Here is a 24,016-nt window from a genome sequence, read left to right on the forward strand (position 1 = left end):
CATTTAAAAAATCAAGCAATTAGGGAACACAATGTTGCGACAATGTAACCCTATTTGCAAAATAGTACTAAATAAGTTTGTCGATGTAAGACATTTGCAAAGGCGCAAACAAAACACGCTGGAAAATGCAACTGAATCTGTTTTTGGAGGTTAGAAAAGATGTAGGATCAAGTAGCTCCATGGGTAGGGTGTTTGATTAAAATTCAACAGGTTATAGGTTTGAATCCTGGGTATGATAGTTTGAAGTGTTATTTAATAAAGCATGTTTATATATTAGTCACACATGGCTTACTTGTACAAATGGCATGTCACCAGTTAGTGCTGACTGCTGATATGCCATTTGCACTAAAACAAATGAAAATGGTAAAAGTTATTGTACTTTAAGTAAAAATAAAAGAGCAAAAATATCAATCCCAGTTTTGGATTACTTGAATTAACAAAAAAAAACGCATATAGCAGAGGATAGTTTCAATCTGCTTACCTCTGGGCTATGGACCCAGCATGCTTCCATTACAGTACTCTGCTGCACATGTAATTGCAAGAGATCCTGAAGCACTCACTCATCATGGGAAAGTACCAATGTGTTTCTTCATTGGTTGATGGAAGAAACATCTTACAAAAACTCTCCAGATTATTGACTATTTAAAGTTTTTCTAGGAAACGTTCTAGATGAATGCTTATTAGCCTTTGTCAGTATGTACTTTTGCAAAGTGTCGCTGTGGCGCAATCAGTTAGTGTGTACGGCTATTAACCAAAAGGTTGGTCGTTCAATCCCACCCAGGGATGTAATTGACCTTGTTATCAGATTTTGGTGATCTTTAAGTAGACAAGTCAAAATTTCAAAAACCCCTGTTATGGTGTAGGGTACCTGGCCTTCTCTGATGTAATCAGAGTTAGATTTGATTCAGTGATTTTATAAAAACAGCTAGGAAGCACAATTTAGCAGTGGTTTGCAGAGAAAAAGAAATATGCTGGCAAAAAAATCCAATTGAGTGATTAAACAGCTCTTCATTTTCTGGCTTTATTTTTATGCTAACAAATTTGTTCTCTGAAAAGTGTCCACAAAGCCAAGTATCTGATTAACATCTTTGTAGGGATGGTTTTTCACCTATTACTAAATTAAACTTGCTTCATTGGAAAGGCAGCAAGATGCATCCTCATTTCAATATCTACTGAAATAATACAGGTTGACACCAGGAAACATTAACGCCACTGCATCCTTGCTGCTTTCTCATGTGGAAGTCTGTTTAATGTGAAAACAAGGTGATATCTAATTAGCACACAGGTAAGGAATTAAGAAAATCTTTATTTAAGGGTGAAGATGTTTCTCACAAAATCGTTGCCCCAATGCATCATTGAAATTCAAGCTGGAAAGATGATTTTAATATATCACTTGTACATTTTGTATTGCTCTTCTGGTGACAATGTAGTTTGTTTTTGTCAATTACCATTTTAATAATAGGGTAAAGAAAATTAAGTGGATTTTTGAAAGAAAACAATACTGTCAATATACTATTAAAACAAATTAAAATGGTAAAAGTTATTGTACTTTAAGTAAAAATAAAAGAGCAAAAATATCAATCCCAGTTTTGGATTACTTTAATTAACAAAAAAAAAATGCATATAGCAGAGGATAGTTTCAATCTGCCTACCTCTGGGTTAAGGGGCCCAGCATGCTTCAATTGCAGTACTCTGCTGCACATGTAAGTGCAAGAGATCCTGAAGCACTCACTCATCATGGGAAAGTACCAATGCGTTTCTTCATTGGTTGATGGAAGAAACATCTTACAAAACTCTCCAGATTATTGACTTTTTAAAGTTTTCTAGGAAACGTTCTAGATGAATGCTTATTAGCCTTTGTCAGTATGTACTTTTGCAAAGTGTCTCTGTGGTGCAATCGGTTAGTGTGTTTGGTTATTAACCAAAGGGTTGGTGGTTCAATCCCACCCAGGGATGTTATTGACCTTGTCATCAGATTTTGGTGATCTTTAAGTAGACAAGTCAAAATTTCAAACCCCCTCTTATGGTGTAGGGTACCTGGCCTACTCTGATGTAATCAGAGTTAGATTTGATTAAGTGATTTTATCAAAAAACAGCTAGGAAGCACAATTTAGCAGTGGGTTGCAGAGAAAATGAAATATGCTGGCAGAAAAATCCAATTGAGTGATTAAACAGCTCTTCATTTTCTGGCTTTATTTTTATGCTAACTAATTTGTTCTCTGAAAAGTGTCCACAAAGCCAAGTATCGGATTAACATCTTTGTAGGGATGGTTTTTCACCTATTACTAAATTAAACTTGCTTCATTGGAAAGGCAGCAAGATGCATCCTCATTTCAATATCTACTGAAATAATACAGGTTGACACCAGGAAACATTAACGCCACTGCATCCTTGCTGCTTTCTCATGTGGAAGTCTGTTTAATGTGAAAACAAGGTGATATCTAATTAGCACACAGGTAAGGAATTAAGAAAATCTTTATTTAAGGGTAAGATGTTTCTCACAAAATCGTTGCCCCAATGCATCATTGAAATTCAAGCTGGAAAGATGATTTTAATATATCACTTGTACATTTTGTATTGCTCTTCTGGTGACAATGTAGTTTGTTTTTGTCAATTACCATTTTAATAATCGGGTAAAGAAAATTAAGTGGATTTTTGAAAGAAAACAATACTGTCTATATACTATTAAAACAAATTAAAAAGGTAAAAGTTATTGTACTTTAAGTAAAATAAAAAGAGCAAAAATATCAATCCCAGTTTTGGATTACTTTAATTAACAAAAAAAAATGCATATAGCAGAGGATAATTTCAATCTGCCTACCTCTGGGTTATGGACCCAGCATGCTTCCATTACAGTACTCTGCTGCACATGTAAGTGCAAGAGATCCTGAAGCACTCACTCATCATGGGAAAGTACCAATGTGTTTCTTCATTGGTTGATGGAAGAAACATCTTACAAAAACTCTCCAGATTATTGACTATTTAAAGTTTTTCTAGGAAACGTTCTAGATGAATGCTTATTAGCCTTTGTCAGTATGTACTTTTGCAAAGTGTCGCTGTAGCGCAATCAGTTAGTGTGTACGGCTATTAACCAAAAAGTTGGTGGTTCAATCCCACCCAGGGACGTAATTGACCTTGTGATCAGATTTTGGTGATATTTAAGTAGACAAGTCAAAATTTCAAACCCTCTCTTATGGTGTAGGGTACCTGGCCTACTCTGATGTAATCAGAGTTAGATTTGATTAAGTGATTTTATAAAAAAAACAGCTAGGAAGCACAATTTAGCAGTGGGTTGCAGAGAAAAAGAAATATGCTGGCAGAAAAATCCAATTGAGTGATTAAACAGCTCTTCATTTTCTGACTTTATTTTTATGCTAACAAATTTGTTCTCTGAAAAGAGTCCACAAAGACAAGTATCTGATTAACACCTTTGTAGGGATGTTTTTTCACCTATTACTAAATTAAAAATGCTTCATTGGAAAGGCAGCAAGATGCATCCTCATTTCAAGATCTACTGAAATAATACAGGTTGACACCAGGAAACATTAACGCCACTGCATCCTTGCTGCTTTCTCATGTGGAAGTCTGTTTAATGTGAAAACAAGGTGATATCTAATTAGCACACAGGTAAGGAATTAAGAAATTCTTTATTTAATGGTAAGATGTTTCTCACAAAATCGTTGCCCCAATGCATCATTGAAATTCAAGCTGGAAAGATGATTTTAATATATCACTTGTACATTTTGTATTGCTCTTCTGGTGACAATGTAGTTTGTTTTTGTCAATTACCATTTTAATAATCGGGTAAAGAAAATTAAGTGGATTTTTGAAAGAAAACAATACTGTCTATATACTATTAAAACAAATTAAAAAGGTAAAAGTTATTGTACTTTAAGTAAAATAAAAAGAGCAAAAATATCAATCCCAGTTTTGGATTACTTTAATTAACAAAAAAAAATGCATATAGCAGAGGATAATTTCAATCTGCCTACCTCTGGGTTATGGACCCAGCATGCTTCCATTACAGTACTCTGCTGCACATGTAAGTGCAAGAGATCCTGAAGCACTCACTCATCATGGGAAAGTACCAATGTGTTTCTTCATTGGTTGATGGAAGAGACATCTTACAAAAACTCTCCAGATTATTGACTATTTAAAGTTTTTCAAGGAAACGTTCTAGATGAATGCTTATTAGCCTTTGTCAGTATGTACTTTTGCAAAGTGTCGCTGTAGCGCAATCAGTTAGTGTGTACGGCTATTAACCAAAAAGTTGGTGGTTCAATCCCACCCAGGGACGTAATTGACCTTGTGATCAGATTTTGGTGATATTTAAGTAGACAAGTCAAAATTTCAAACCCTCTCTTATGGTGTAGGGTACCTGGCCTACTCTGATGTAATCAGAGTTAGATTTGATTAAGTGATTTTATAAAAAAAACAGCTAGGAAGCACAATTTAGCAGTGGGTTGCAGAGAAAAAGAAATATGCTGGCAGAAAAATCCAATTGAGTGATTAAACAGCTCTTCATTTTCTGACTTTATTTTTATGCTAACAAATTTGTTCTCTGAAAAGAGTCCACAAAGACAAGTATCTGATTAACACCTTTGTAGGGATGTTTTTTCACCTATTACTAAATTAAAAATGCTTCATTGGAAAGGCAGCAAGATGCATCCTCATTTCAAGATCTACTGAAATAATACAGGTTGACACCAGGAAACATTAACGCCACTGCATCCTTGCTGCTTTCTCATGTGGAAGTCTGTTTAATGTGAAAACAAGGTGATATCTAATTAGCACACAGGTAAGGAATTAAGAAATTCTTTATTTAATGGTAAGATGTTTCTCACAAAATCGTTGCCCCAATGCATCATTGAAATTCAAGCTGGAAAGATGATTTTAATATATCACTTGTACATTTTGTATTGCTCTTCTGGTGACAATGTAGTTTGTTTTTGTCAATTACCATTTTAATAATCGGGTAAAGAAAATTAAGTGGATTTTTGAAAGAAAACAATACTGTCTATATACTATTAAAACAAATTAAAAAGGTAAAAGTTATTGTACTTTAAGTAAAATAAAAAGAGCAAAAATATCAATCCCAGTTTTGGATTACTTTAATTAACAAAAAAAAATGCATATAGCAGAGGATAATTTCAATCTGCCTACCTCTGGGTTATGGACCCAGCATGCTTCCATTACAGTACTCTGCTGCACATGTAAGTGCAAGAGATCCTGAAGCACTCACTCATCATGGGAAAGTACCAATGTGTTTCTTCATTGGTTGATGGAAGAGACATCTTACAAAAACTCTCCAGATTATTGACTATTTAAAGTTTTTCAAGGAAACGTTCTAGATGAATGCTTATTAGCCTTTGTCAGTATGTACTTTTGCAAAGTGTCGCTGTAGCGCAATCAGTTAGTGTGTACGGCTATTAACCAAAAAGTTGGTGGTTCAATCCCACCCAGGGACGTAATTGACCTTGTGATCAGATTTTGGTGATATTTAAGTAGACAAGTCAAAATTTCAAACCCTCTCTTATGGTGTAGGGTACCTGGCCTACTCTGATGTAATCAGAGTTAGATTTGATTAAGTGATTTTATAAAAAAAAACAGCTAGGAAGCACAATTTAGCAGTGGGTTGCAGAGAAAAAGAAATATGCTGGCAGAAAAATCCAATTGAGTGATTAAACAGCTCTTCATTTTCTGGCTTTATTTTTATGCTAACAAATTTGTTCTCTGAAAAGAGTCCACAAAGCCAAGTATCTGATTAACACCTTTGTAGGGATGGTTTTTCACCTATTACTAAATTAAACATGCTTCATTGGAAAGGCAGCAAGATGCATCCTCATTTCAATATCTACTGAAATAATACAGGTTGACACCAGGAAACATTAACGCCACTGCATCCTTGCTGCTTTCTCATGTGGAAGTCTGTTTAATGTGAAAACAAGGTGATATCTAATTAGCACACAGGTAAGGAATTAAGAAAATCTTTATTTAAGGGTGAAGAGGTTTCTCACAAAATCGTTGCCCCAATGCATCATTGAAATTCAAGCTGGAAAGATGATTTTAATATATCACTTGTACATTTTGTATTGCTCTTCTGGTGACAATGTAGTTTGTTTTTGTCAATTATCATTTGAATAATAGGGTAAAGAAAATTAAGTGGATTTTTGAAAGAAAACAATACTGTCAATATACTATTAAAACAAATTAAAATAATAAAAGTTATTGTACTTTAAGTAAAAATAAAAGAGCAAAAATATCAATCCCAGTTTTGGATTACTTTAATTAACAAAAAAAAATGCATATAGCAGAGGATAGTTTCAATCTGCCTACCTCTGGGTTATGGGCCCAGCATGCTTCCATTGCAGTACTCTGCTGCACATGTAAGTGCAAGAGATCCTGAAGCACTCACTCATCATGGGAAAGTACCAATGTGTTTCTTCATTGGTTGATGGAAGAAACATCTTACAAAAACTCTCCAGATTATTGACTTTTTAAAGTTTTTCTAGGAAACGTTCTAGATGAATGCTTATTAGCCTTTGTCAGTATATACTTTTGCAATGTGTCTCTGTGGCGCAATCAGTTAGCGTGTTCGGTTATTAACCAAAAGGTTGGTGGTTCAATCCTACCCAGGGACGTAATTTACCTTGTTATCAGATTTTGGTGATCTTTAAGTAGACAAGTCAAAATTTCAAACCCCCTCTTATGGTGTAGGGTACCTGGCCTTCTCTGATGTAATCAGAGTTAGATTTGATTAAGTGATTTTATAAAAGAACAGCTAGGAAGCACAACTTAGCAGTGGGTTGCAGAGAAAAAGAAATACGCTTGCAGAAAAATCCAATTGAGTGATTAAACAGCTCTTCATTTTCTGGCTTTATTTTTATGCTAACAAATTTGTTCTCTGAAAAGTGTCCACAAAGCCAAGTATCTGATTAACACCTTTGTAGGGATGGTTTTTCACCTATTACTAAATTAAACTTGCTTCATTGGAAAGGCAGCAAGTGATGTCATCCAAGCAGTGGGTCAAAGTTGGCTTCAACCCTCGTCTGCTTATGAAAAGAGAAAAGGGATATGCAGGGCATGGCGGCCTTTTGCGACGCTTGGATGACCCCTAGTTCGCATTAAACACCCCCACCCTCCTTCGGTGTGGGGCTCATGTTGGCCATGCCCCAGCCCCTGAAGCATTCAAGCTGATTTCTTGCAGCAGCTGGGTACTGTAACAGCTCCAGAGCTGCTCTGTAAGGCAAGTAAAAGGGTGTGGGCCCTGCAGCACTACCTGTAGTTTGCATTGTGCATTGGAAGGCACAAAGTAAGCAGACGGGAGGAGAAGTCAGGATAGTTCACAAGGTTATAGAAGGGAGGGGCTCAAGAAAAGAGAAGTGGAAACAGACAGCATACTAGGCTGGAGAGAGACCTGAGACAAAGAGATCTGAATTATACGAGAGCCGTCCAGGGGAAACACAAATTATGCAGTCAAGTTTCCCACATTTGGGGAAATCGCAAGGGACAGCACTCCCAGAGTGCAATGGGTGAGCCTTGCCCTGGGAGAAGCACCTTCATGATCATAGTATCTCACCTGGCAGGTTAGTAGGAGTTGGGCTAGAGCTGGGGAGGGTCGCTGCTCGGGCACTACCTTTCAAGTGAAGGAGATCCAACTGAGGCAGCACAAGGGAACTCTCAAAAGAAGAACAAGGCTAGAGGAAGATCTGAGACAAAGAAATCTGACTTTTACCAGAGCTGACCAGAGGAAAGCACAAACACAGTCCACCACTACCACAAATAATGCAGTCGAGTTTCCCACATTTGGGGAAATCACAGGGGTCAGCATACCCAGAATGCAATGAATGAACCTCACCCTGGGAGAACAATCTTCATGACAATAGTATCTCCTATGCAAAATAAGTATGATTTGGGATAGGGCTGGGGAGGGCCGCTGCTCAGGCACATCTCTGTCAAGTAAAGGAGATTCAACTGAGGCAGCACAAGGGAACTCTCATCTGGGGACAACAACTGCAGGGAGAACACATATTTTCAGATGAACATGGGGTGGCAGAAGGCTGCCTAATACTGAAGCACCCCCAAACAACAAACCAAATGCAACAACTAGTGCAAGCATTCCTGGGGGATGGCCTGCAGCAGATGGATTTGAATATGGTGATGTCATCCAAGCAGTGGGTCAAAGTTGGCTTCAACCCTCGTCTGCATATGAAAAGAGAAAAGGAGCGTGCAGGGCATGGAGGCCTTTTGTGGTGCTTGGATGACCCCTAGTTCGCATAAAGCACCCCCACCCTCCTTCGGTGTGGGGCTCATGTTGGCCATTCCCCAGCCCCTGAAGCATTCAAGCTGATTTCTTGCTGCAGCTGGGCACTGTAACAGCTCCAGAGCTGCTCTGTAAAGCAAGTAAAAGGGTGTGGGCCCTGCAGCACTACCCGTAGTTTGCATTGTGCATTGGGAGGCACAAAGTAAGCAGACGGGAGGAGAAGTCAGGATAGTGCACAAGGGTATAGAAGGGAGGGGCTCAAGAAAAAAGAAGTGGAACCAGACAGCAAACTAGGCTGGAGAGAGACCTGAGACAAAGAGATCTGAATTACATGAGAGCCGACCAGGGAAAACTCAAATTATGCAGTCAAGTTTCCCACATTTGGGGAAATCGCAGGGGCAGCACACCCAGAGTGCAATGGGTGAGCCTTGCCCTGGGAGAAGCACCTTCATGATCATAGTATCTCACCTGGCAGGTAAGTAGGAGTTGGGCTAGAGCTGGGGAGGGTCGCTGCTCGGGCACCCCCCTGTCAAGTGAAGGAGATCCAACTGAGGCAGCACAAGGGAACTCTCGAAAGAAGAACAAGGCTAGAGGAAGATCTGAGACAAAGAAATCTGACTTTTACCAGAGCTGACCAGAGGAAAGCACAAACACAGTCCCCCACTACCACAAATAATGCAGTCGAGTTTCCCACATTTGGGGAAATCACAGGGGTCAGCATACCCAGAATGCAATGAATGAACCTCACCCTGGGAGAACAATCTTCATGACCATGGTATCTCCTATGCAAAATAAGTATGATTTGGGATAGGGCTGGGGAGGGCCGTTGCTCAGGCACATCATTGTCAAGTAAGTTGCATTTGATTTGTTGTTTGGGGGTGCTTCAGTATTAGGCAGCCTTCTGCCCTACCATGTTCATCTGAAAATATGTGTTCTCCCTGCAGTTGTTGTCCCCAGATGAGAGTTCCCTTGTGCTGCCTCAGTTGAATCTCCTTTTGGAGAAGACCTCAATAAGATTGTAGCTGATCTGGCTACTGCTAAAACAGCTTGCCTACCTAGTATGACTCCTACCACGCAGAAGGCTAAAAGTACTTTTCTTGGCCCTTTCATCCTCCAGGTAAAGCGTACCCAAGGTCAGGCATACCCAAAGCAAGCTCATGTTTCCAGACCTGCCAAGCCCAGACTGAAGCAATCCTGGGCTGCCCATCAGCCTGCTTCCAAAACGGACAAGCCTGCCGCATGACGGTGCAGGCCTCCCTCTGGGGGATCCCAGGGTGGGGGCCCGACTTCTAGGTTTGGCAAAGAAAGGTATAATTCTAAGCTAGAGAATTCTGTTTGGAGCTCACCTTGTACTTTGTGAAGAAATAATCAGCATTGTGGCTGAGCAGATACATGTAGTGTGTGGCTGCAAACTGCATGGATCTGCTGCGTTGTAATGCTGATTCTTTTTTTTTGCAAAGTACCAATAGCTTCATATAATGTTCACAATTTTTATGCAGGATCAAATAGCTCAATAGGTAGGGTGTTTGATTAGAATTCAACAGGTTATAGGTTTGAATCCTGGGTATGGTAGTTTGAGATGTGTTATTTAATAAAGTATGTTGTTCTGACTGCCGGCATCCTATCACCTGGGATATCATACTAAATAAATGGAGTTGATAAAAAATTTTTTTTTTTTTTAACTAGGGACAATTTCCAGATACTTCTCTTTATAACTGAGATTGCCCCCTGGAACTTCACATCAGTTGACAACTATGCATGAGTGGGCAGTGCTTGCCCTGGATCTGTCCACCCATTTATGTGCCGCCATAAAATAAAGCATGACTAACAGTTATCCTGGGCGTACACTACACAATTATCTGTCAGGCTATCTATCCAGTCTGGATGGATGGAATGAAAATCTGGTAATGTATAGGAGCAAATGTCAATTAACCATTTGCTCCCAAACACTAGAAAAGTGGTCAAAAATGGTCATTACACAAATTGGTTAAACCCAAAATTTAACCAATTTGTTTAGGGGACCATTTTTGTCCATTTTTTAGTGTTTGAGAGTAAATCGTTGATGGTCATTTGCTCACATAGATAACCGGATTTCTATTCCAACCAGCCAGTGTTGGAGAGATGGTCTGCCAGATTACATAATGCATACCAGAGCCATAACTAGACTTTTTGGTGCCCTGTGACAGAGAATTATATGCCCTCCCCCCCCATTTTTGCAATATGGACAAAAGGCGCATGCCTTGTGGGGAAGGGGCATAACAAGATTGGTCTCAGAGAAAGCACATGAGATATGAAGATATATCTAGTATACTTGACACTCAATGGTTTGTGGTATTGCAGGGGTGCCCTCCTTAAATGCATATACAGTCACACATGGCATGTTTGTGTAAATGGCATATCAGCAGTCAGCACTAACTGGTGACATGCCATTTGTACAAGTAAGCCATGTGTGACTAATATATAAACATACTTTATTAAATAACACCTCAAACTATCATACCCAGGATTCAAACCTATAACCTGTTAAATTCTAATCAAACACCCTACCCATTGAGCTACTTGATCCTGCATCTATTCTAACCTCCAATAACAGATTCAGTTGCATTTTCCAGCGTGTTTTGTTTGCGCCTTTGCAAATGTCTTACATCGACAAACTAATTTAGTACTATTTTGCAAATAGGGTTACATTGTCGCAACATTGTGTTCCCTAATTGCTTGATTTTTTAAATGCAAAAATTGATAAAGACACCTGATAATTGCTCTGTGGAGTCTTCTTTTGTGTCTACTTCTTATCTACATTTAATTCCCTACCTATAATCAAGGCATTTTTAAATGCTGGGTGCTGCCAGGACGTGAGGCCTACCTAGTCTTTAGATCTGAATTTGAATGTACTTGTGAACTAACTTAATTTCCTACTTCTAAATTCATTCCTAAATTCACTACTTACATTAATCCTGTAGTTGGGCATTTTGAGCCTTCAATTGTGGGCATTGTTTTGTGTCCAGACCAGCAGCTGGTGGTGTGCATTTGCTGGAAAGGCATCGAAGACCTCCGATATGCTGCATCTCCTGATGTGTGTCTGCCTCAAGTGGCTGTCAGCATATGCATGCTAGACACCCCATTCCAAGCTGATTGTGACATCACGGAACATGCATCATAGAACAGGCATGCTAGAACATGGGTCTTCAACCTGCGACCCTCCAGCTGCTGTGGAACTACATATCCCAGCATGCCCTGCCTCAGTTTTAGCATACCTTAATAGCAAAACTGTGGCAGGGCATGCTGGGATGTGTAGTTTCACAGCAGCTGGAGGGCCACAGGATGAAGACCCATGTGCTAGAACCAAACCGCAGGTACATTGAATGCTAGCAAGCTGAATGTTTAAATCCTTTTTGTTCCGCAGCATTCCAATGCGGAAGATTCCATGGAACCAGAGATTATTCCATTGAGAAGGACATGCTGCCTGGATGACTGCACTGTGCAAATTAAATCACGGAGCCAGTTGGCTTGTGGGTGGCTCTGGTGACTGGGTGGTTGGGTGGGCGGTGTGTCGGAGGTGGAGCACATGCAAATGAATGTGTATCATCCAGCTAGTGAGAGAGAAAACTCATGCAGGAGTGTGCCTGTTTGTCAGTGAGTTATGCACCTTGCCAGACGTCAAATCTACATGGAGCAACTGGAGGGGACAAGAGCAGGTTTGGAAAATATAGACAGAAGAGCATATATGCTGGCGCATTCTCCATGATTGTGTCAGCTTATGTTTTGGTGCACTGCACTTTCCTCCACTAAGTTTTAGCCATTTTGTTTAAACGCAAGTGTAGTTGCTTCTCGCTCTTTTGGCTGTGATATTGTATTGTGGTTGAAGAGTCTGCTGGAGGGATTGTTTTCTTCATTGGCGAGAGACTGAAGATATTCCAGGATGGAAGGCTTGGGAACACTATCCGTTTTTCAGTTGTGGAAGAGTTGAAAGACCGGATTGGACTACATTCTATAGTAAAGGGTATCTTTGTATTTATTAATCCTCCCTTTATATGTGTCTGTCTTTCAATAAAGCTTTGGGCTTGTGATTCCGTCACCCTCTTACACTCCACACCCATAGCCTTATTAACTATTGTATTGTTTAAATGTATAGTGCAGTTCATGATTTATAGTGTAGGCTGACCTGTACTGTAGTTCTTGAACTGTACTATACCGACAGCATTTGTATTGTGATTTGGCTGTGCTGCAACACAGTACTTATGTGTGTAATGTTTATATATGTTTTTTTGCTTCTTTATGTCAATAAAGACTGCTTTTTCAATCCAATATCTGAAAACAATCAATGTTTATCTTTGATGGCAATAGAAGTGGTATGATATTTGCTGCTTTTGAAAGGCAATATCTGATATGTCCCCTATCTGGGAACCATATATTAAATGGCTTTTCAGAAAAGGGAGATGGGAGAAGAGCTTTCAGTACTTGTAGGACCGATGCACATTTCCTATTCTAGCCTCCAAAAACAGATTCAGTTGCATTTTCCAGCGTGTTTTGGATGCGCCTTTGCAAATGTCTTACATCGACAAACTTATTTAGTACTATTTTGCAAATAGGGTTACATTGTTGCAACATTGTGTTCCCTAATTGCTTGATTTTTTAAATGCAACAATTGATAAAAACACCTGATAACTGCTCTGCGGAGTCTTATTTTGTGTCTACTTCTTATCTACATTTAATTCCGTACCTCTAATCAAGGCATTTTTAAATGCTGGCGGCTGCCAGGACGTGAGGCCTACCTAGACTTTAGATCTGAATTTGAATGTACTTGTGAACTAACTTAATTTCCTACTTCTAAATTCATTCCTAAATTCACTACTTACATGAATCCTGTAGTTGGGCATTTTGGGACTTCGATTGTGGGCATTGTTTTGTGTCCAGACCAGCAGCAGGTGGTGTGCATTTGCTGGAAAGGCATCGAAGACCTCCGATATGCTGCATCTCCTGATGTGTGTCTCCCTCAAGTGGCTGTCAGCAAATGCCAGCTAGACACCCCATTCCAAGCTGATTGTGACATCACGGAACATGCATCATAGAACAGGCATGCTAAAACATGGGTCTTCAACCTGCGACCCTCCAGCTGCTGTAGAATTACACATCCCAGCATGCCCTGCCTCAGTTTTAGCATACCTTATAGCAAAACTGTGGCAGGGCGTGCTGGGATGTGTAGTTTCACAGCAGCTGGAGGGCCACAGGATGAAGACCCATGTGCTAGAGCCAAGCCGCAGGTACATTGAATGCTAGCAAGCTGAATATTTAAATCCTTTTTGTTCCGCAGCATTCCAATGCGGAAGATTCCATGGAACCAGAGATCCTTCCATTGAGAAGGACATGCTGCCTGGATGACTACACTGTGCAAATTAAATCACGGAGCCAGTTGGTTTGTGGGTGGCTCTGGTGACTGGGTGGTTGGGTGGGTGGTGTGTCGGAGGTGGAGCACATGCAAATGATTGTGTATCATCCAGCTAGTGAGAGTGAAAACTCATGCAGGAGTGTGCCTGCTTGTCAGTGGGTTATGCACCTTGCCAGACGTTAAATCTACATAGAGCAGCTGGAGGGGACAAGAGCATGTTTGCAAAATATAGATAGAAGAGCATATATGCTGGCGCATTCTCCATGATTGTGTCAGCTTATGTTTTGGTGCACTGCACTTTCCTCCACTAAGTTTTAGCCATTTTTGTTAAGCTCAAGTGTAGTTGCTTCTCGGCCTTTTGGCTGTGATCTTGTATTGTGGTTGAAGGGTCTGCTGGAGGGAGGGATTGCTTTCTTCATTGGCGAAAGACCAAAGATATTCCAGGATGGAAGGCTTGGGAACACTATCCGTTTTTCAATTGTGGAAGAGTTGAAAGACCGGATTGGACTACATTCTATAGTAAAGGATGTCTTTCTATTTATTAATCCTCCCTTTATATGTGTCAGTCTTTCAATAAAGCTTCGGGCTTGTGATTCCCTCACCCTCTTACACTCCACACCCATAGCCTTATTAACTGTTGTATTATTGTACAGTTTAAATGTATAGTGCAGTTCATGATTTATAGTGTAGGCTGGCCTGTGCTGTAGTTCTTGAACTGTACTATACCATCAGCATTTCTATTGTGTTTTGGCTGTGCCGCAACGCGGTACTTATGTGTGTAATGTTTATGTATGTTTTTTTGCTTCTTTATGTGCATCGGTCCTACAAGTACTGAAAGCTCTTCTCCCATCTCCCTTTTCTGAAAAGCCATTTAATATATGGTTCCCAGATAGGGGACATATCAGATATTGGATTTCAAAAGCATCAAATATCATACCACTTTTATTGCCATCAAAGATAAACATTGATTGTTTTCAGATATTGGCTTGAAAAAGCAGTCTTTATTGACATAAAAAAAAACATACATAAACATTGCACACATAAATACAGTGTTGCAGCACAGCCAAAACACAATACAAATGCTGACGGTATAGTACAGTTCAAGAACTACAGCACAGGCCAGTCTACACTATAAATCATGAACTGCACTATACATTTAAACTATACAATAATACAACAGTTAATAAGGCTATGGGTGTGGAGTGTAAGAGGGTGAGGGATTCACAAAACCGAAGCTTTATTGTAACACAGACACATATAAGGGGAGGGTCAATAAATAGAAAGATATCCTTTACTATAGAATGTAGTCCAATCCGACCTCTGTGCTCTTCCACAACTGAAAAACAGATAGTGTTCCCAAGCCTTCCATCCTGGAATATCTTTGGTTTTTCGCCAATGAAGAAAACAATCCCTCCCTCCAGCAGACCCTTCAACCACGATACAAGATCACAGCCAAAAGGCCGAGAAGCAACTACACTTGAGCTTAACAAAAATGGCTAAAACTTAGTGGAGGAAAGTGCAGTGCACCAAAACATAAGCTGACACAATCATGGAGAATGCGCCAGCATATATGCTCTTCTATCTATATTTTGCAAACCTGCTCTTGTCCCCTCCAGCTGCTCTATGTAGATTTAACGTCTGGCAAGGTGCATAACCCACTGAAAAGCAGGCACACTCCTGCATGAGTTTTCTCTCTCACTAGCTGGATGATACACAATCATTTGCATGCGCTCCACTTCCGACACACCACCCACCCAACCACCCAGTCACCAGAGCCACCCACAAGCCAACTGGCTCCGTGATTTAATTTGCACAGTGTAGTCATCCAGGCAGCATGTCCTTCTCAATGGAAGGATCTCTGGTTCCATGGAATCTTCCGCATTGGAATGCTGCGGAACAAAAAGGATTTAAATATTCAGCTTGCTAGCATTCAATGTACCTGCGGCTTGGCTCTAGCACATGGGTCTTCATCCTGTGGCCCTCCAGCTGCTGTGAAACTACACATCCCAGCATGCCCTGCCACAGTTTTGCTATTAAGGTATGCTAAAACTGAGGCAGGGCATGCTGGGATGTGTAGTTCCACAGCAGCTGGAGGGTCGCAGGTTGAAGACCAATGTTTTAGCATGCCTGTTCTATGATGCATGTTCCATGATGTCACAATCAGCTTGGAATGGGGTGTCTAGCAGGCATTTGCTGACAGCCACTTGAGGGAGACACACATCAGGAGATGCAGCATATCGGAGGTCTTCGATGCCTTTCCAGCAAATGCACACCACCTGCTGCTGGTCTGGACACAAAACAATGCCCACAATCGAAGTCCCAAAATGCCCAACTACAGGATTCATGTAAGTAGTGAATTTAGGAATGAATTTAGAAGTAGGAAATTAAGTTAGTTCACAAGTACATTCAAATTCAGATCTAAAGACTAAACACAAAACACAAAATAAGACTCCACAGAGCAATTATCAGGTGTCTTTATCAATTGTTGCATTTAAAAAATCAAGCAATTAGGGAACACAATGTTGCGACAATGTAACCCTATTTGCAAAATAGTACTAAATAAGTTTGTCGATGTAAGACATTTGCAAAGGCGCAAACAAAACACGCTGGAAAATGCAACTGAATCTGTTTTTGGAGGTTAGAAAAGATGCAGGATCAAGTAGCTCCATGGGTAGGGTGTTTGATTAGAATTCAACAGGTTATAGGTTTGAATCCTGGGTATGATAGTTTGAGATGTTATTTAATAAAGCATGTTTATATATTAGTCACACATTGCTTACTTGTACAAATGGCATGTCACCAGTTAGTGCTGACTGCTGATATGCCATTTGCACTAAAACAAATTAAAATGGTAAAAGTTATTGTACTTTAAGTAAAAATAAAAGCTAAAATATCAATCCCAGTTTTGGATTACTTTAATGAACAAAAAAAAAATGCATATAGCAAAGGATAGTTTCAATCTGCCTACCTCTGGGTTATGGACCCAGCATGCTTCCATTACAGTACTCTGCTGCACATGTAAGTGCAAGAGATCCTGAAGCACTCACTCATCATGGGAAAGTACCAATGTGTTTCTTCATTGGTTGATGGAAGAAACATCTTACAAAAACTCTCCACATTATTGACTTTTTAAAATGTTTCTAGGAATCGTTCTAGATGAATGCTTATTAGCCTTTGTCAGTATGGACTTTTACAAAGTGTTGCTGTGGCGCAATCAGTTACTGTGTAAGGCTATTAACCAAAAGGTTGGTGGTTCAATCCCACCCAGGGACGTAATTGACCTTGTTATCAGATTTTGGTGATCTTTATGTAGACAAGTCAAAATTTCAAACCCCCTCTTATGGTGTAGGGTACCTGGCCTTCTCTGATGTAATCAGAGTTAGATTTGATTCAGTGATTTTATAACAACAGCTAGGAAGCACAATTTAGCAGTGGGTTGCAGAGAAAAAGAAATATGCTGGCAAAAAAATCCAATTGAGTGATTAAACTGCTCTTCATTTTCTGGCTTTATTTTTATGCTAACAAATTTGTTCTCTGAAAAGTGTCCACAAAGCCAAGTTTCTGATTAACACCTTTGTAGGGATGGTTTTTAACCTATTACTAAATTAAACTTGCTTCATTGGAAAGGCAGCAAGATGCATCCTCATTTCAATATCTACTGAAATAATACAGGTTGACACCAGGAAACATTAACGCCACTGCATCCTTTGTGCTTTCTCATGTGGAAGTCTGTTTAATGTGAAAACAAGGTGATATCTAATTAGCACACAGGTAAGGAATTAAGAAAATCTTTATTTAATGGTAAGATGTTTCTCACAAAATCGTTGCCCCAATGCATCATTGAAATTCAAGCTGGAAAGATGATTTTAATATATCACTTGTACATTTTGTATTGCTCTTCTGGTGACAATGTAGTTTGTTTTTGTCAATTACCATTTTAATAATCGGGTAAAGAAAATTAAGTGGATTTTTGAAAGAAAACAATACTGTCAATATACTATTAAAACAAATTAAAATGGTAAAAGTTATTGTACTTTAAGTAAAAATAAAAGAGCAAAAATATCAATCCCAGTTTTGGATTACTTTAATTAACAAAAAAAAAATGCATATAGCAGAGGATAGTTTCAATCTGCCTACCTCTGGGTTAAGGGGCCCAGCATGCTTCCATTGCAGTACTCTGCTGCACATGTAAGTGCAAGAGATCCTGAAGCACTCACTCATCATGGGAAAGTACCAATGCGTTTCTTCATTGGTTGATGGAAGAAACATCTTACAAAAACTCTCCAGATTATTGACTTTTTAAAGTTTTCTAGGAAACGTTCTAGATGAATGCTTATTAGCCTTTGTCAGTATGTACTTTTGCAAAGTGTCTCGGTGGTGCAATCGGTTAGTGTGTTTGGTTATTAACCAAAGGGTTGGTGGTTCAATCCCACCCAGGGATGTTATTGACCATGTCATCAGATTTTGGTGATCTTTAAGTAGACAAGTCAAAATTTCAAACCCCCTCTTATGGTGTAGGGTACCTGGCCTACTCTGATGTAATCAGAGTTAGATTTGATTAAGTGATTTTATAAAAGAACAGCTAGGAAGCACAACTTAGCAGTGGGTTGCAGAGAAAAAGAAATACGCTTGCAGAAAAATCCAATTGAGTGATTAAACAGCTCTTCATTTTCTGGCTTTATTTTTATGCTAACTAATTTGTTCTCTGAAAAGTGTCCACAAAGCCAAGTATCTGATTAACACCTTTGTAGGGATGGTTTTTCACCTATTACTAAATTAAACTTGCTTCATTGGAAAGGCAGCAAGTGATGTCATCCAAGCAGTGGGTCAAAGTTGGCTTCAACCCTCGTCTGCTTATGAAAAGAGAAAAGGGATATGCAGGGCATGGCGGCCTTTTGCGACGCTTGGATGACCCCTAGTTCGCATTAAACACCCCCACCCTCCTTCGGTGTGGGGCTCATGTTGGCCATGCCCCAGCCCCTGAAGCATTCAAGCTGATTTCTTGCAGCAGCTAGGTACTGTAACAGCTCCAGAGCTGCTCTGTAAGGCAAGTAAAAGGGTGTGGGCCCTGCAGCACTACCTGTAGTTTGCATTGTGCATTGGAAGGCACAAAGTAAGCAGACGGGAGGAGAAGTCAGGATAGTGCACAAGGTTATAGAAGGGAGGGGCTCAAGAAAAGAGAAGTGGAAACAGACAGCATACTAGGCTGGAGAGAGACCTGAGACAAAGAGATCTGAATTATACGAGAGCCGTCCAGGGGAAACACAAATTATGCAGTCAAGTTTCCCACATTTGGGGAAATCGCAAGGGGCAGCACACCCAGAGTGCAATGGGTGAGCCTTGCCCTGGGAGAAGCACCTTCATGATCATAGTATCTCACCTGGCAGGTTAGTAGGAGTTGGGCTAGAGCTGGGGAGGGTCGCTGCTCGGGCACTACCTTTCAAGTGAAGGAGATCCAACTGAGGCAGCACAAGGGAACTCTCAAAAGAAGAACAAGGCTAGAGGAAGATCTGAGACAAAGAAATCTGACTTTACCAGAGCTGACCAGAGGAAAGCACAAACACAGTCCACCACTACCACAAATAATGCAGTCGAGTTTCCCACATTTGGGGAAATCACAGGGGTCAGCATACCCAGAATGCAATGAATGAACCTCACCCTGGGAAAACAATCTTCATGACAATAGTATCTCCTATGCAAAATAAGTATGATTTGGGATAGGGCTGGGGAGGGCCGCTGCTCAGGCACATCTCTGTCAAGTAAAGGAGATTCAACTGAGGCAGCACAAGGGAACTCTCATCTGGGGACAACAACTGCAGGGAGAACACATATTTTCAGATGAACATGGGGTGGCAGAAGGCTGCCTAATACTGAAGCACCCCCAAACAACAAACCAAATGCAACAACTAGTGCAAGCATTCCTGGGGGATGGCCTGCAGCAGATGGATTTGAATATGGTGATGTCATCCAAGCAGTGGGTCAAAGTTGGCTTCAACCCTCGTCTGCATATGAAAAGAGAAAAGGAGCGTGCAGGGCATGGAGGCCTTTTGTGGTGCTTGGATGACCCCTAGTTCGCATTAAGCACCCCCACCCTCCTTCGGTGTGGGGCTCATGTTGGCCATTCCCCAGCCCCTGAAGCATTCAAGCTGATTTCTTGCAGCAGCTGGGCACTGTAACAGCTCCAGAGCTGCTCTGTAAAGCAAGTAAAAGGGTGTGGGCCCTGCAGCACTACCCGTAGTTTGCATTGTGCATTGGGAGGCACAAAGTAAGCAGACGGGAGGAGAAGTCAGGATAGTGCACAAGGGTATAGAAGGGAGGGGCTCAAGAAAAAAGAAGTGGAACCAGACAGCAAACTAGGCTGGAGAGAGACCTGAGACAAAGAGATCTGAATTACATGAGAGCCGACCAGGGAAAACTCAAATTATGCAGTCAAGTTTCCCACATTTGGGGAAATCGCAGGGGCAGCACACCCAGAGTGCAATGGGTGAGCCTTGCCCTGGGAGAAGCAACTTCATGATCATAGTATCTCACCTGGCAGGTAAGTAGGAGTTGGGCTAGAGCTGGGGAGGGTCGCTGCTCGGGCACCCCCCTGTCAAGTGAAGGAGATCCAACTGAGGCAGCACAAGGGAACTCTCGAAAGAAGAACAAGGCTAGAGGAAGATCTGAGACAAAGAAATCTGAATTTTACCAGAGCTGACCAGAGGAAAGCACAAACACAGTCCCCCACTACCACAAATAATGCAGTCGAGTTTCCCACATTTGGGGAAATCACAGGGGTCAGCATACCCAGAATGCAATGAATGAACCTAACCCTGGGAGAACAATCTTCATGACCATGGTATCTCCTATGCAAAATAAGTATGATTTGGGATAGGGCTGGGGAGGGCCGTTGCTCAGGCACATCTCTGTCAAGTAAGTTGCATTTGATTTGTTGTTTGGGGGTGCTTCAGTATTAGGCAGCCTTCTGCCCTACCATGTTCATCTGAAAATATGTGTTCTCCCTGCAGTTGTTGTCCCCAGATGAGAGTTCCCTTGTGCTGCCTCAGTTGAATCTCCTTTTGGAGAAGACCTCAATAAGATTGTAGCTGATCTGGCTACTGCTAAAACAGCTTGCCTACCTAGTATGACTCCTACCACGCAGAAGGCTAAAAGTACTTTTCTTGGCCCTTTCATCCTCCAGGTAAAGCGTACCCAAGGTCAGGCATACCCAAAGCAAGCTCATGTTTCCAGACCTGCCAAGCCCAGACTGAAGCAATCCTGGGCTGCCCATCAGCCTGCTTCCAAAACGGACAAGCCTGCCGCATGACGGTGCAGGCCTCCCTCTGGGGGATCCCAGGGTGGGGGGCCCGACTTCTAGGTTTGGCAAAGAAAGGTATAATTCTAAGCTAGAGAATTCTGTTTGGAGCTCACCTTGTACTTTGTGAAGAAATAATCAGCATTGTGGCTGAGCAGATACATGTAGTGTGTGGCTGCAAACTGCATGGATCTGCTGCGTTGTAATGCTGATTCTTTTTTTTTGCAAAGTACCAATAGCTTCATATAATGTTCACAATTTTTATGCAGGATCAAATAGCTCAATAGGTAGGGTGTTTGATTAGAATTCAACAGGTTATAGGTTTGAATCCTGGGTATGGTAGTTTGAGATGTGTTATTTAATAAAGTATGTTGTTCTGACTGCCGGCATCCTATCACCTGGGATATCATACTAAATAAATGGAGTTGATAAAAAAAAATTTTTTTTTTTTAACTAGGGACAATTTCCAGATACTTCTCTTTATAACTGAGATTGCCCCCTGGAACTTCACATCAGTTGACAACTATGCATGAGTGGGCAGTGCTTGCCCTGGATCTGTCCACCCATTTATGTGCCGCCATAAAATAAAGCATGACTAACAGTTATCCTGGGCGTACACTACACAATTATCTGTCAGGCTATCTATCCAGTCTGGATGGATGGAATGAAAATCTGGTAATGTATAGGAGCAAATGTCAATTAACCATTTGCTCCCAAACACTAGAAAAGTGGTCAAAAATGGTCATTACACAAATTGGTTAAACCCAAAATTTAACCAATTTGTTTAGGGGACCATTTTTGTCCATTTTTTAGTGTTTGAGAGTAAATCGTTGATGGTCATTTGCTCACATAGATAACCGGATTTCTATTCCAACCAGCCAGTGTTGGAGAGATGGTCTGCCAGATTACATAATGCATACCAGAGCCATAACTAGACTTTTTGGTGCCCTGTGACAGAGAATTATATGCCCTCCCCCCCATTTTTGCAATATGGACAAAAGGCGCATGCCTTGTGGGGAAGGGGCATAACAAGATTGGTCTCAGAGAAAGCACATGAGATATGAAGATATATCTAGTATACTTGACACTCAATGGTTTGTGGTTTTGCAGGGGTGCCCTCCTTAAATGCATATACAGTCACACATGGCATGTTTGTGTAAATGGCATATCAGCAGTCAGCACTAACTGGTGACATGCCATTTGTACAAGTAAGCCATGTGTGACTAATATATAAACATACTTTATTAAATAACACCTCAAACTATCATACCCAGGATTCAAACCTATAACCTGTTAAATTCTAATCAAACACCCTACCCATTGAGCTACTTGATCCTGCATCTATTCTAACCTCCAAAAACAGATTCAGTTGCATTTTCCAGCGTGTTTTGTTTGCGCCTTTGCAAATGTCTTACATCGACAAACTTATTTAGTACTATTTTGCAAATAGGGTTACATTGTCGCAACATTGTGTTCCCTAATTGCTTGATTTTTTAAATGCAAAAATTGATAAAGACACCTGATAATTGCTCTGTGGAGTCTTCTTTTGTGTCTACTTCTTATCTACATTTAATTCCCTACCTATAATCAAGGCATTTTTAAATGCTGGGTGCTGCCAGGACGTGAGGCCTACCTAGTCTTTAGATCTGAATTTGAATGTACTTGTGAACTAACTTAATTTCCTACTTCTAAATTCATTCCTAAATTCACTACTTACATTAATCCTGTAGTTGGGCATTTTGAGCCTTCAATTGTGGGCATTGTTTTGTGTCCAGACCAGCAGCTGGTGGTGTGCATTTGCTGGAAAGGCATCGAAGACCTCCGATATGCTGCATCTCCTGATGTGTGTCTGCCTCAAGTGGCTGTCAGCAAATGCATGCTAGACACCCCATTCCAAGCTGATTGTGACATCACGGAACATGCATCATAGAACAGGCATGCTAGAACATGGGTCTTCAAACCTGCGACCCTCCAGCTGCTGTGGAACTACATATCCCAGCATGCCCTGCCTCAGTTTTAGCATACCTTAAAAGCAAAACTGTAGCAGGGCATGCTGGGATGTGTAGTTTCACAGCAGCTGGAGGGCAACAGGATGAAGACCCATGTGCTAGAACCAAACCGCAGGTACATTGAATGCTAGCAAGCTGAATGTTTAAATCCTTTTTGTTCCGCAGCATTCCAATGCGGAAGATTCCATGGAACCAGAGATTATTCCATTGAGAAGGACATGCTGCCTGGATGACTGCACTGTGCAAATTAAATCACGGAGCCAGTTGGCTTGTGGGTGGCTCTGGTGACTGGGTGGTTGGGTGGGCGGTGTGTCGGAGGTGGAGCACATGCAAATGAATGTGTATCATCCAGCTAGTGAGAGAGAAAACTCATGCAGGAGTGTGCCTGCTTGTCAGTGAGTTATGCACCTTGCCAGACGTCAAATCTACATGGAGCAACTGGAGGGGACAAGAGCAGGTTTGGAAAATATAGACAGAAGAGCATATATGCTGGCGCATTCTCCATGATTGTGTCAGCTTATGTTTTGGTGCACTGCACTTTCACTAAGTTTTAGCCATTTTGTTTAAACGCAAGTGTAGTTGCTTCTCGCTCTTTTGGCTGTGATATTGTATTGTGGTTGAAGAGTCTGCTGGAGGGATTGTTTTCTTCATTGGCGAGAGACTGAAGATATTCCAGGATGGAAGGCTTGGGAACACTATCCGTTTTTCAGTTGTGGAAGAGTTGAAAGACCGGATTGGACTACATTCTATAGTAAAGGGTATCTTTGTATTTATTAATCCTCCCTTTATATGTGTCTGTCTTTCAATAAAGCTTTGGGCTTGTGATTCCGTCACCCTCTTACACTCCACACCCATAGCCTTATTAACTATTGTATTGTTTAAATGTATAGTGCAGTTCATGATTTATAGTGTAGGCTGACCTGTGCTGTAGTTCTTGAACTGTACTATACCGACAGCATTTGTATTGTGTTTTGGCTGTGCTGCAACACAGTACTTATGTGTGTAATGTTTATGTATGTTTTTTTGCTTCTTTATGTCAATAAAGACTGCTTTTTCAATCCAAT

General features: G+C 40.8%; 8 non-coding genes across 8 annotated transcripts; all 8 read right to left on the bottom strand.

Annotated features, from left to right (window-relative positions):
* Positions 1–7,430: 7,430 nt before the first annotated feature.
* LOC134993485 (U1 spliceosomal RNA) lies at positions 7,431–7,594 on the bottom strand. The gene has a single exon (XR_010197278.1). It is a non-coding gene; the product is annotated as a U1 spliceosomal RNA (small nuclear RNA).
* Positions 7,595–7,745: 151 nt separating this feature from the next.
* On the bottom strand, positions 7,746–7,909 carry LOC134993456 (U1 spliceosomal RNA). Its single transcript, XR_010197251.1, has one exon. It is a non-coding gene; the product is annotated as a U1 spliceosomal RNA (small nuclear RNA).
* A 674-nt stretch (positions 7,910–8,583) lies between these two features.
* LOC134993484 (U1 spliceosomal RNA) lies at positions 8,584–8,746 on the bottom strand. The gene has a single exon (XR_010197277.1). It is a non-coding gene; the product is annotated as a U1 spliceosomal RNA (small nuclear RNA).
* Positions 8,747–8,898: 152 nt separating this feature from the next.
* Positions 8,899–9,062, bottom strand: LOC134993455 (U1 spliceosomal RNA). Its single transcript, XR_010197250.1, has one exon. It is a non-coding gene; the product is annotated as a U1 spliceosomal RNA (small nuclear RNA).
* Positions 9,063–18,880: 9,818 nt separating this feature from the next.
* Positions 18,881–19,044, bottom strand: LOC134993476 (U1 spliceosomal RNA). Its single transcript, XR_010197269.1, has one exon. It is a non-coding gene; the product is annotated as a U1 spliceosomal RNA (small nuclear RNA).
* A 150-nt stretch (positions 19,045–19,194) lies between these two features.
* LOC134993457 (U1 spliceosomal RNA) lies at positions 19,195–19,358 on the bottom strand. Its single transcript, XR_010197252.1, has one exon. It is a non-coding gene; the product is annotated as a U1 spliceosomal RNA (small nuclear RNA).
* Positions 19,359–20,032: 674 nt separating this feature from the next.
* On the bottom strand, positions 20,033–20,195 carry LOC134993431 (U1 spliceosomal RNA). The gene has a single exon (XR_010197230.1). It is a non-coding gene; the product is annotated as a U1 spliceosomal RNA (small nuclear RNA).
* Positions 20,196–20,347: 152 nt separating this feature from the next.
* LOC134993452 (U1 spliceosomal RNA) lies at positions 20,348–20,511 on the bottom strand. The gene has a single exon (XR_010197246.1). It is a non-coding gene; the product is annotated as a U1 spliceosomal RNA (small nuclear RNA).
* Positions 20,512–24,016: the final 3,505 nt, after the last annotated feature.

This window comes from Pseudophryne corroboree, unplaced genomic scaffold (genome assembly GCF_028390025.1).
Source record: "Pseudophryne corroboree isolate aPseCor3 unplaced genomic scaffold, aPseCor3.hap2 scaffold_1279, whole genome shotgun sequence".
NCBI classification, from domain to species: domain Eukaryota; kingdom Metazoa; phylum Chordata; class Amphibia; order Anura; family Myobatrachidae; genus Pseudophryne; species Pseudophryne corroboree.